General features: G+C 61.8%; 1 long non-coding RNA gene across 1 annotated transcript; it reads left to right on the top strand.

The window, feature by feature from the left end:
• Positions 1 to 1568: 1568 nt before the first annotated feature.
• Positions 1569 to 4994, top strand: LOC123390414. Its single transcript, XR_006604986.1, has 3 exons — positions 1569 to 2216; positions 2891 to 3615; positions 4022 to 4994. It is a non-coding gene; the product is annotated as an uncharacterized LOC123390414 (long non-coding RNA).
• Positions 4995 to 12704: the final 7710 nt, after the last annotated feature.

Raw genomic sequence — 12704 nt, 5'->3', positions numbered from 1 at the left:
CTTGCGGGACCCCTGGTCCATGCACGCCAGCCCAGAATGCACCCGCCAGCTCTGAGCGGCAGGGGAGCACCAGGGGCCCAGAAGAGCCCAGCCCCTGTCTGTCCCACCCTGAGAAGCAAGGGCTGCACCAGCGCGGGTGCCACACCGCCTGCTGTCCCTGCTCCTGCTCCCGCCCCACCAGGGGTGTGCAGAGAACACCAGCATTTGGGGTCAACTCTAGGTTGGGAGGGGCCGAGGTGCAGACCCCGACTGTCTGCCTGCGTCCCTGCCCTCCTGTGTCCCGGGGGAAGTTGACTAAATCCTTTTTGTCGTCCTGCTGCTGATACTGATGGATCTGGATGGAGTGCGTGCCCTCCCCACCCCTGAACCCAGCTCCTAACCGCCCACACAGTGCTTAAAGGTCTTTATCACCAGCGGGTATCGCTTTGGTAATCAGAAAATGACAACAGGGCACTTTAAAAACAATAAGTAATAATCCCCCAGGCCAGCCGGGGGCGGGCATCCCTGAGAGCCTGTCGGGTGGCTGTCTGGACCTCCAGCCCCGAGGCAGCGGCAGCCGGGCCACCCCATGCCGGGCACTGATGTCACCGCCGCAGCAGAGAGGGCCCCCGCCTGCCGGCAGCTCCTGTGGGCCGGGGCGCTCCTCCCCAGGCAGCTGTGCAGAGGCAGGAAGACAGACCTGCTTCCAGCGCTGCCCTGGGGGTGGGGGGCGGCCCTCGGCTGCTCTCCCCATGTGGCCTGCGTCCCACTCCTGACCCTGTCTCAGAGAGAAGGCCTGTTTCCCTCGTGGGCAGAGAGAAGCTTGTGGGCAGGGGCGGAGCGGGGAGGCGGGTGAGGCACCCACAGCACCTTAGAGGAGCACGGACCCTATCCCCGATCCCTCATCCCTTCACCCCTGCAACTGCTGCCCCCAGCCCCTCCTCCAGGGCTGCTCTGCCTGCCCCCCTGCCCCCTTGGAGCCTTCTTGCTTTCCGAGGAACTCGGACTTCAAAGCAGCTTTCCCCAAAGGCCCAGAGCCACTTCCATGGTATGAGGTTTTGGGTAGATTTTAAAATGCCACCAGAGTGGCAAACACTGTGACACCCCTGCAGGCTTACCTTTCTGTCTCCTTCTGGGAGATTCCGACCTGCCAGCCCGTGTCGGGTACCACACTGGAGGCCAAACCTGAGACCCGCAGGCAGGGCGACCAGGCCCAGGCTCAGCCACAGGACTCCCGTGTAGAGGGAGAATGGGGAGTAGCTGGGGGCCCCGAGGTACAGTCCGCGCTGACGGCCGTGGTCCCCTGCAGGGCTGGGCCCTCCTCAGCATGGGGGCTGGACGCCGGCAGGTGGGAGCTGACGCCGGCCTCCCAGGGCCGCGGGCTGGGCGGAGCCCTCACCTGCCAGCCGCGGGTCTGCAGGCCGTGGGCGGTCTTGTCAGGGTCCCTCCAGGTCCTGGCGACAAAAGGGATTCGGGATCTGCCCTGGGTTTAAGGCAAGGAGCCCACCATGGACTCCAAGTGAGTCCCTTGCGCTCCGAGGCTTGTTTTCTTCTCCTGTAAAGAACCGCGGCTGCGGGGAAGCGACTCAGCCTGGCTGGGGCAGTGAGGACCAAGCAAGGGTCCGAAGACCCTCAAGAGACGAGGACAGATTCACAGACTGACGTTTTCTGAACTCCACGATCGGACTTCGGGGGCGGTATTCCGGGCAGCCTTGAATGAAGAGGCGATCTGGGCCCGGCCGCTGGCAGCTCTGTGCCGTCCCGGGGAGGCGGACATCCAGGGGAGGCAGACAGGCCGCCGAGGCCAAGGAGCCACCCTCTCGCCCCGAGGCCCGGCTCTCAGGCCCTCCCGCGGGAACCCCCCTCTGCTACCCTCTGTGTTTGACTTCACACCCCAGTCTGGGAGCACGAGGTTTTTCTTGGGCCTAGAAGTTTCCAGGCATCCTGTCCCCTCCCCAGGGCACACGGCCAGCATCACCCTGGGTTCTGACCACGCCCAGGGCACCCAGAGTGCATGGCCTCATCCCCATGACTGCCCCGAAGCAGGGCCCGGATTCTCGTCCCCATCTCTCAGATAAGGAGACAGAGGCTCCAGGAGCTGAATGGGGTATCAGCTCGACCAACAGCTCCTCCTCATCCCCGCAGCCTGGAAACAGCAGTGTCCGGGTTGCTCTCCGGAGGCCAGAGCTCCAAGCCTCGGGCCGGTCTGGCTCGTCTCGGCCGCGTTCAGACGTCAGGTATGCAGGGAAGGGCTGATCGAGCCCCTGTGCAAGGCCTCCCATTCCCAGGCGGCCTCCTCGCCCTGCCCGTCCCACTTGGCACTGAGCGGGAGCCGGCTGCTGCCAGGGCCATCCCCCAGGCCAGTAGGAAGTTCCCGGGGCCAGGGGGCCCCCAGGCACTGGCTCTCTCAGACTTGCCTGTGAGGTCAAGCAGGGCAGCAGGGACCACATCCAGGCCTGCGGCTCCCTGGCCAGTCCCTCCTGCCCCGGGGCCCAAACGTTGCTGTTTGGAGCCCACACAAAGCATCGAGCCTGAGCTCGGCCTAGGCAGGGCCCAGAATGGGAAGCAGCTCCTGAACATCTGGAAAATATCTTCTCCTGCTAGGGTGTGACGCTGGAGATAACACCGCCTGTTTGTTTGGGGAGACGCACCTCCCGGGCCCTGTGTGGAGCCCGCAGGGAGGGCGTGGGCCCCACTGGCTGGGACAGGTGGCTGTGCTCACCCCCCCCACCCCCTCACCCCCCCCCCCCGCAAGAGCAAGGAGGCCCCTCCTCGGGGTGGGTGGGGGCGCCCCGCTGTGTTTTCTTTGAACTGTTTCAGAGGTGTTGTTTACGCCTCCTGATCTGGTTCCCTGGAATGTAACCATGAAATAACCAACCCACGTTCTGCAAACTCTTTTCTTTCTCACCAGTCTGTGCAGCCACCTCTCTGGGGTCAAGTTCTTTAACATCTGATCCCGCGGAGATTATTATATCCGATGGCCGCGGAGACGAGTGAACGGCTGGAATCCAGGTAGCCGGACCCAGGATGGCTGGGGGCCACGGCCAGCCCGAAGCAGGAGGGCGAGAGGCAGCCGGGGCGTGAAGCGCAGGAAGGTCCCTTCCTCCTGAGCCCCACTGGCCTTGCCCTTGAGTTTCCCTGCCTTGAGGCAGGGCCTGGATCGGGGCGGGGAGTCCCACAGCAAGAGGGAGCAGGGCTATTGGATCCCTGGGGGGCTCCTGCCCAAGTCCTCCTTCATTTCCTGGATTCCAGGAAGGCTCGGGGTGGGGGCTGGGGGCAGTAGGCAAGCCCCGAACAGGGGTGTGCCCATCCTGCGGCCCGGCCGGCCCTTCCGGTGCTGTGGCCAGCCCTACGCGCGGCCAGCCAGAGCCTCTGGGAGCCTCCGGGAGCTGCAGCCCTGGGCCGGAGGCCAGGAAGGCCCGAAGGCTGGAAGAAGAGAGAGGAGGCAAGGCCCAGGTCTGGCTGGGGAAGAACCGGGACCAAAGGCAGAAAAAAATCAGGACATGTCCTTACCACCTACAGCTCATTGACAAGTCCTTGAAGCAGGCCGAGTGATATTCCTCCAGGAACTCAGCTGCCTCAATGCTGATACTTTCTAAGGACAAAAGGGAACATTAGCCCAACCCCCAGGACCCTGTAAGTCCGCTTGAGCGTGTAACAATTCCTTTAGAAACTTCCTCTATCTCTACCCACCCCCGGACAAGATACAAGTTGGCCATCACCCCCAAGCATATGACCCACTGATACACATCTGAAGGGCCTCATGACTGAGTTATTATTAAACAGTAATACATGACCTTTTCTGACAACAGCTAGCCCCCTCGGGATCCTGGAAAACTGGCTTCCAAAATTGCTGGGAGGCCTGCCCTGTCCCTAACCCCCCTTCCAACTTGAAAGCATGTAATGGGTCACTCTTCACGACCCTGTGCAGCTCCTGCCCCGGGGTCCTGTCCCTGTGCTCTCATAAATCCACCTGCACCAAAGACGTCTCAGGAATTCTTTCTTGGCCGTCGGCTTTGAACCCTAACGTTCTTTCCTACAGCCACTCCGGCCGTGACCCCGTGCCTACCTTTCAGCCCTTCCCGGTGGGCGAGCTGTCAACTCACCAGACTCCAGAGGTCCCCCCAGTTGCCAAGTCTGGGGAGCAGGGGCGCGGTGAGCTAAGAGGGTACGGGGGGGGGCCCTGCGAGTAAATCCCTGGGAGAGCGAGCACCCTGCCTCCCAAGTGGGCCTCTCTGGGTCCGCCGCCCCTGCCAGCCAGCAGCGCCCGAATGCGGAGCCACTACCAGGGCAGGAGGTCATGCTGCTGCTGGGGCTCCCGGCCTCAGCGAGGATGAGGCAGAGATGGCCTCTCACGCAGGGCCCCAGCTTCTGGTGGATCTGCCCAGAGCCGACACACCTCTGGGCACTCTGCGAAGCCCCCGACCCCATGCGGGGGCAGTGCAGGGAGGGGTGTGAGGACACAGCGCAGACCACCAGGCCGCTTCCAAGCAAGTCTTCTACAAGGTACTTCACAGCCCTCAAAAGGCAGGTCCCTCAGTGACCTCCTGGGGAGCCCCACAGGCCAAGAGTCCAGTCCTGGTTCACGGACCCCCCCCCCCGCCTTAGTGCAGCTCTATCAGCTAATGGCAGCTAAAGTGATCTGACATAAAATAATGTGTCAGAGATAATTGCTCCTGGGCTCAGCTCCCAAATTCCAACCTGCAACCAAAGGCCAGACGTGCCCGTTAATGATTAAACCTCCGGAATCGGTAAAGCTGGGGCAGAGCAGCGGGGAGGCTCCTGGCCAGGGAGATTGGCCCTGCCCAACAGGAACCGGTTCCTGCCCCACGGGGGAGGGGAAACACTTCCCCCCCAATGATAAACACCATGTAATCCCAGCATCCATGACAGCAGACAGCCATCCCGCTGTCTGTCACAGAGCAGGTCATGGTCATGGCCCTGCTGGGGCCCACCTGAGGTCAGGATGAAGCCCCAGGAGCACCTGGGTGGCTCAGTGGGTTCAGCCTCTAGCTTTGGCTCAGGTCATGATGTCAGGGTCCTGGGATCGAGCCCCACGTCAGGCTCTCTGCTCGGTAGGGAGCCCACTTCTCTCTCTCTGCCTCCTTGTGATCTCTGTCTGTCAAATAAATAAAATCTTAAGATTTTTTTTATGGGTCCATCCTTCAGCTGGTGGACATCTGGGGTTTTGCAGCTGTTGGCTGTCCTGAGCAGCACCGCCACAAACAATCATGATAGATGTCTGAGTGGACATATGGTTTCAGTTCTCTTAGGGGTATACCTAGCAGTGGAATCTCTGAGTTACATGGCAAAGAGGACGTGATTTGAAGTCACCAAAAAAGTGGTAGAACCGGGGCGCCTGGTGGCTCAGTTGGTTGAGCGCCTGACTCCTGGGTTCAGCTCAGGTCATGATCTCAGGGTGGTGGGATCTAGTTCCACATAGAGATCTGCACTCAACGGGAATCTTTTTTTTTTTTTTAGTTTATTTATTTATTTGTCAGAGAGAGAGAGAGGGAGAACACAGCAGGCAGAGCAGCAGGCAGAGCAGCAGGCAGAGGCAGGGAGAAGCAGGCTCCCCACTGAGCAAGGAGCCCAATGCGGACTCAATCCCAGGACTCTGGGATCCTGACCTGAGCCGAAGGCAGTAGCTTAACCAACTGAGCCACCCAGGCGTCCCTCAATGTTAGTCTTTTAAGAGTCTTTCCTTCTGTCCCTCCGCCCCCCCACCCCGCCCCCGCCAGGAGTGCTCTCTCTCCCTCTCAAATAAATAAGTCTTTTTTTTTTTTTTTAAGTGGCAGAAGAATAAAAGTAATATAACAGGAAAAGTAGAAGGCTAACGTAATACGGGTGAAGTCCCATCTCCCGCGGGAGGAGTGCGTGCACGGTGCCTAAAATCGGGCGAGTGGGAGACTAGAGACAGACACTGCGTGTGGAGCCCCGGGTCAGCAGTGAGCAGCACCAAGTTCAGGGAGCCTGAAGACCAGCCCCAGGAGACCCTGGGGAGGGCACGGATGGGGGAGGGGTGGATGGGCACCGCACTGCAGGCTGCAGCATCACAGGCACCTCGGTGTTATTGGATTTCTCGCTGTGAGCCCGCTGTTTGCATCAAAAAGACACTTTGTTAAAAAATAAAGACACTTTGTTAATTAGAAAATGTTTGGAACTGAAAATGTAAGTGAACAGGAAAATCAGGCTCCGTTTGCCATTTGCCAGGAACACAGGGAGAGAGCGGGTGCGCACCAGCAGTTGGCTTTGCCTGGAGACACCATCTGCCTCCCGCCCACCTCCACCGCCCGTGCCTGGTCTCCTGGAGCCACAGAGTCAGGAGGGGTGTCCTTGCCTTCTCCCAGGGAAGAGCCCTCCAAACCCCGCAAAGGCAGCTCTCTCCTCTCCCAGCCCTGGCTGCTGCAGGCTAAGCCCCGCCCCCACCTCCTCCACCGTTTTAGGGACAGCCTCTGGGATCCCTCCTGGCCAAGAGCCCTGGGGCACCCAGGTGGCCAGAGAGGTGGGGAGGTCAGCTGACGTCTGCTGGGAATTCACCATCCACCCACGCACCTGCTGTCCATCCATCCATCCACGCATCTCTCCCCCCCCACCGACCCAACCATCCGTTCACCCATTCACCCGTGCACCTCCACACCCGTCCATCCGTCCTTCCATCCAACATTTGCTGATGCTTCCCTGGAGCTGGGCCCTTGAGCTCGGCCCTCGGGGAGTCCCAGTGTGAGAAACAGAGCGACCTGCAAGCCGGCAGCGATCACAGCAGTGAGAAGTGTCGGAGCAGAGGTCCACCCCGGGAACATCAAGGAGGAGTTTCTTCTTGGTGGGGAGACAACGGGAATACGCGTGAATAAATGGCCCAGAAGGCAGGGCATCAGAGAGCTGGAGAAATGGTTTGGTTTGTGGGGTGCCTCTGACCACCTCAGGGGTCAGGTCAGAATGGGTACAATGGGGCCACTCACTGTGATGATTCCACAGCCTCTGAGCTTCCTTCAGCAGACGCTGTGTTCAGGAATTCTGGAAGGTACTCCCCAGCTCCAACCCAGCCCCTGCTGTGACAGGCTGGGGCGTCTCAGCCCCTCCTCCCTGGTCCAGGCCTGCTTCTCCAGGGGAGTGTTCCAGCAGCCGGTATGCATCAGGCACAGTCCTGGGCTCTGGGGAGACAGCTGTGCGCCCAAATCCCGCTGGCAGGGCTCTCTGAACTAGAGGGTCCCCAAACAGCTCATAGCTCACAACAGCGGCTCAAACAAACCCACCACAAGAGGTAACACCACTCGCGGCTTTCAGGAGAATGCAGATGCAAACGGGCAGCCACTATGCCCAGGACCCTCGGCCTGGCTCAGAGGGACATGCTGAGCCCACGGTGGCTCCATTTCTCTACTGTGGACAGACCCCAATCCACAAGGACCACGCGCGCAGAGTCTGCTGATGAAGACACCCTGCCCACCGGCTGTGGTTCTGGAAACCTCCTTTCCTTGTCAAAACAAATAAAGGACCTCCCAGGTGTTGCTGGGTGTGAGGGAGATGTGGCCCTTCCTCCTGCTCTGGGAGAACCCCCTGGTTCTCAGCTTTGCAGCCCCTGGGGACCACAGCTCACTCCACTTTGGGAAGAGTCCATCCTAGGTCTTGTAGGGCAGGATTTTCCGGGCCAAGTGGCACCACAATGCTGGTAGCCGTTGTGGAAGTGACCTGCCGATGTCCCTCAGCGGGGGGCACGTTTGCCCGGCGGGGCACTTGCGGGAGGTGGGGGGCTGCCCACGTCTGTCTGGGAGGCAGTGGTGTAGTATGATCTTCTGGAAGTAAGAGGTTACACGGAGTCCCCCTCAGAGACGGCCCGTTTTGAGGACGGACCAGGGGACGCACAGGTGCAGAGGCCTGAGCCAGGGTGGTCCGAAGCCTGCGGTGAGTTTGGACAGAGGCGCAGGCAGGACATCTGCGGAGGACCCGCCCAGCGCAGGGGGATCCCCAGGAAAGACCAAGGGTGCCCCCAGGCAGAGCCGAAGCACTCCTCATTGTCCAGGTCATCATTGTCTCTACATCAAAGACCCTGGATCCGAGGAGGGGGTGGCTGCGGGCGGGGAGAGTCCTGTCCTGGGGGGGAAAGAGCGGAAGGTCCCTGCCTGGGACCCCAAAGTCCCCCAAGGGAAGGAAGCCTGTGGGCAGGAGGGGGTTCTCAGGCTGGGAAGCAGGCCCTGCCCCTGCCAGCTGAGGCCACACCCACACGAGGCCAGGCCCCCAGGCCGCTGCCCAGCTGATGGGTCTGGGTGAACCCAGAGCGTCCCCCTGGGGATACCGGGTACTGAGCCTGTGTCTGCACCGACCTCAGCCGTCCCTGGGGCACCCGCACCCCGCTCAGCCCAGCAGGAGTGCCTGCTTCCCCAGTAGGCCGTTCTCCCTGTCTAGGGCAGTCGCAGACCCTGGGCGGGGGGGACAGGCCTGCAGGCTGGACCTTGTCCCAGCCTGGGACCTGGGTGTGTCCATCAGGACAACCGCAGAGGGTGCAGGAGTCTGCTGGCCCCATTGAGCCACTTTCTCCCCAGGATATGATGCTCTCCCCGCTCACAGGGCAGCACCTGGGGTAGGGGGCTGGCTGCTCAGGGCCCTTCCCCCTGATGCCCTCTGTGAAACAGGAAGCACCAGCCCCGGAGGCCAGATGGGCTGCAGACATGGGACAAGAAGACAGCCAGACCTCACAGTGGCTACCGTGGCTGACCAGCACGCGCCAGGGGGTCACTGCTCTGGTGATGGGTGACTGCACCTAACCAGTCAGTGCCCAGGGGTCACACCCAGGGAACATGGTGCCAGGGCCCATCTAGCAGGTGGTCCGAGCCAGTGACAGGCATGTGAGAGTGTGCTTGGTCTAGCTGGGGAGCACCCAGCGACAAGGAGGGCCGAGAAGGGGACCCGGAATGCAGCCTCCGCCCTGAGGGGCCCACATTCTTGTCTGGTGGACAAAGGCCAAAGCGCCAGGACACTATCAGTAGTGGGGGTCCCTTCCGGGTTGGCGAGGCTAGAAGAGGGCTCTGTCTCTGAGCTGCAGAGCACGGCCTGAGCTGGCCAAGCCCCTCTAGCCTCAGATCTGGCCGGGCCCCGGGCCGTGGAAAGAGAGCGGCCAGTTGAGTGGCTCCTGTCATCTCGGAGCTGGGAATTACGCCAGACCCTGAGACTCCATCTGTGGGGGCCAGAGGCCCTGTTCGGTGCCCCACAAGTTGTTCTGACCGAGGCCACATGGATCCTGCTAGTCCTCTGAGGCCTTGGACTGAGGGGAGAGGGAAGGTGAGCCTCAAGAGCCCATCAGGATTGCTGAGAGCCGGAGGAATAGCCCGGCTCGGGATGTGGGTCCCCCTACCACCAGGAAAAGCTCTTAGGAATATCCTGCCCAACACTCTCCCTGGATACACCCACATGCGCTCGCCTGTGTCCTCACATACCCAGGCCCAGGCCCAGGACCGCTGGGCCCAGCTCAGCAGTTCAGAGCACCGGCTGCCCCCATCTGGTCAAGGCTCAGCACCGCCACGCCACCCTGGGGAACACCCCCTTTCTGCTCTCTCCAGGCAGCCCAGACATGGGCAGAGAGGGAGGGCCTTGAATGCCACGGAAAGGGGGACCTGATCCCCCCAGGCAGCGGGGAGACAGAAGCCCGATCAGATCCGGGTTTCAGCAAGTTGCTGTGTGAGCACATCGAAGGGTGTGGTGGGGACAGGAAGGCCAGTGAGTGGCACTGCTCTCTGTGAATGGACTGGGGGGCAGTGGGTGTCTGGGCTGGGTAGACTGAGAGTCTATAGCACGGCTGGGTGGGGAAGAGGTGGGCTGGGGACTCGGGTCTTTGGGACCCCGCGCTTTCCTTGGAGACCCAGCAGAAGTCGTGCTGCTCAGCTTCCCAGAAGTCCTTTGTGCACGGTGGCCTCACCCCCCAACTCTGGCCACTCAGGCTGCCAACGGGACACCTGAGCTCGTCGGGGCAGGCCCAAGATGGCACGCAGCTGTGTCCCCAGGATGCCCCACTTGCTTGCTGGCCTGAAACTAACCCGTAACTGCAGCTCTTGGAGCCTTCCGGAACCCAGATCCCCACCTGAGATCAAACCAAAGACCTGGTTTGAGGTCCCTCATTTGGCTTGAGGCCTCCCAACGTTGCCCCACTTTCCTGTGTAGCCTTGGAGGACTTCTGGATCCTTCTCCACCTCCCTCCCCACCCCACACTTCTGGAGGCCCAGTCCTGGTCCACCGATGGGGTCACAGAGGGGTGCAGACACGGGAGAGGGAGAGGCGTGTAGAGTCAGAAAGTGGCACTCATGACAGTGGGAACAGAGAAGACAGAAGAGGGAGTTTGGTGGGGAGAGTTGCCCTTGAAGGCTGAAATGAGGGAGAGTCGGGGGTTGCTGCACATGTGTGCGGACACACACACACCCAGCCCATCTCCACGCCCCGCCCAGCACCGGCTTTTGCTTACTGGGGGGCTGATGAACGGGTAAGTTACCACTGGCAGCAGCTACCGTATTCGCCACCAGGTCGGGAGCCCGTGCAGCTACAAAGGCCTGACTCGGGGCAGCTCGGGTTTGCACAAGCCTGCACCTTAAGGTCAATCTCAGTACCTCCAATTCACAAACAAGACTGGGGAGTCGGAGTGGTGGGAGTCACTCACTGCTAATGAGTAGCTCTGTAGAGTGGCCCTGAGCCAAGGAGGGGTAGGGGTTCAGCCTTGGGGGGCCAGTGAGGGCAGAGGGCTGTGGGCCCCTCCCTGCAGCCCTGGGCAGCCAGCCATGCCCAGCCAGAGCCTCGGGGCAGCGGGTCCAGGACAGCCCTTGCCGTGAAGCCCAGGGGAAGGTCCCGGAATACAGGACCCTACGGCCCTGCGCACACTCTTCCCTCTGCCCCGTCCAGAGCGTCGGAGCAGGATATGGGGGCAAGGCTGGACCCCTGAGGCTGTGCCTGGTTGCTGCAAGGGTTTAGTAAGATCAAGGCCTAGGGTAGAGCAGGTGAGAAGGTGGGTGGGTCAGAGAAGCATCCTGGAGGAGGGAGCATCTGGGCTATTCCCGGAGACAGAGTGGGACTCTAACTAACCAGAAGAGGAAGCAGGGGCACCTGGGGTCAGGTGCCAACAGGAGCAAAGGAGACACGGGGTGACAAGGGGGCGGGCCCAGAGCCTGGAGGCCCTGGAATGGAGGGTCCCGGGGATCGGGAGCCGGAGGCAATAGGGAGCAGGGACACAGGCCTCACTTAGCACATCGGACCCCCCAGGTCACGGGCAGGTCATTCCCACGTTGGACTCTGAAGGGGCAGCAGGGAGGCCCAGGAGCGCCGGCACCTCCCAGCCCAGACGCCGCTTTGGTGTGCGTGCAAAGCCAGACTTCCCAGGCTGCACTGTTGCCCAGTGAGGACTGAGCTGGCCCTGGTCCAGTGGGGCATGGGCAGGAGAGGCAGGGGTTAGGGCCCAGGGGCCCCGCCCTAAGGGGGGCCTTGGAGGAGTTGGCCCACCCCCCTTCCCACAGCTAGGCGTTGGACGGGATGCACGGCCTTCCGAGATGAGAGATCGGGGGCCGCCGGGTGCTCAGATGGATTGTTTTCAAGGCCAGCAGGCCCCGAGCCAGCGCCTGCAGGCCCGGGCGTGACTGCTATCCCCCAGCCCCACCTCCCACCTGGCACCGCCTGGCGCTCTGTTCAGCTCGGCCCTGGGCCAGTCACGGTGGCCTGCAGGTGTGGGAGCACCAGGAACGCGGCCTGGGGGAGCTGGGACTCCAGGCCCACTGCTGCCACGGGACCTGGGACGGCAGGTTGCCAGACTTCTCTGGGCCTTGCTTTTCCCATCTGTCAAATGGGGATGATAGCCGTGTTCCCTTCCTAGGGCACTGTGGTGAGGAGAAAGGATAATGTGTGTAAAAGCGCCCTTGGGGGGCTCACGGCCAGGCAGACACGGGAGGAAGAATCCCTCAGCACAGCACAGAGCCACGTCAGTCACCTGGCCAGCCCCCTCGGCCTTTGCGGAGGTCAGGGGGTAGCAGGAGGTGCGGGGAAGGCTTCCGACCGGCAGGGTCTGGAACGCAGGCCCGTGCTGGAGCCCCTCTGGGTCAGTGACCCTCCACCCCTTCAGGGCGTGATGTGAGTCCGGGCCCCTCTGCCGAGCCCCGCAGCACAAACCGGAGCCTCTGGGATCTTAACAGCTGAGCTCGTCCCTGCTGGGTGCGGCCACCGAGCAGCTGGGCGGCCGCAGGCGGTTTGCTCTGGTTCTGGGCATTTTAAACAGCAGGCAGAGGACACTTTCCTCTGAGAGGCCCGTTCTGCCTGGCTGGTGCCTGCAAAGTAGCTTGGCCCTTAGGGCTGAAAATCCGAAATTCAGAGGAGCGCAGGGCTGAGAAAGGGAGAGGTTGGCCCGGCGGTGGGGGGGCCACGGGTGGCAGCTTTCCAGAACTCCCCAGCAGTGAGGGGCTACAGCGGCAGCGGGCAGGGGCGGCAACAGGGCAGAGGCGCAGAGCCCAGGAGGGTCCAGCGCTGGCCCCGAGGGTGCGCTGGCCGGTCCGAGGAAGCTGCGGGGAGATGCCGACAGGGACAGGGCCCGAGCACGCAGCCTTCCCTCAAACTCGTGAAACTCTTAATGGTTTTAGTTTAGAATTTGTGTTTTGTAAGTGAGTCCAACAGAATTATGGGGCACGCATCGGGGGATTGGAACCCGTGTAGGTCATCTCTCTTCGGGCTGTCGCCCTGCCTCCTGGCCACGCACCGCCCCCCCC

The sequence above is a fragment of the Mustela putorius genome, unplaced genomic scaffold (genome assembly GCF_011764305.1).
Source record: "Mustela putorius furo isolate JIRA1106 unplaced genomic scaffold, ASM1176430v1.1 tig00000129_pilon_pilon_pilon, whole genome shotgun sequence".
NCBI classification, from domain to species: domain Eukaryota; kingdom Metazoa; phylum Chordata; class Mammalia; order Carnivora; family Mustelidae; genus Mustela; species Mustela putorius.
This window is presented reverse-complemented; position numbering and strand designations above follow the sequence as displayed.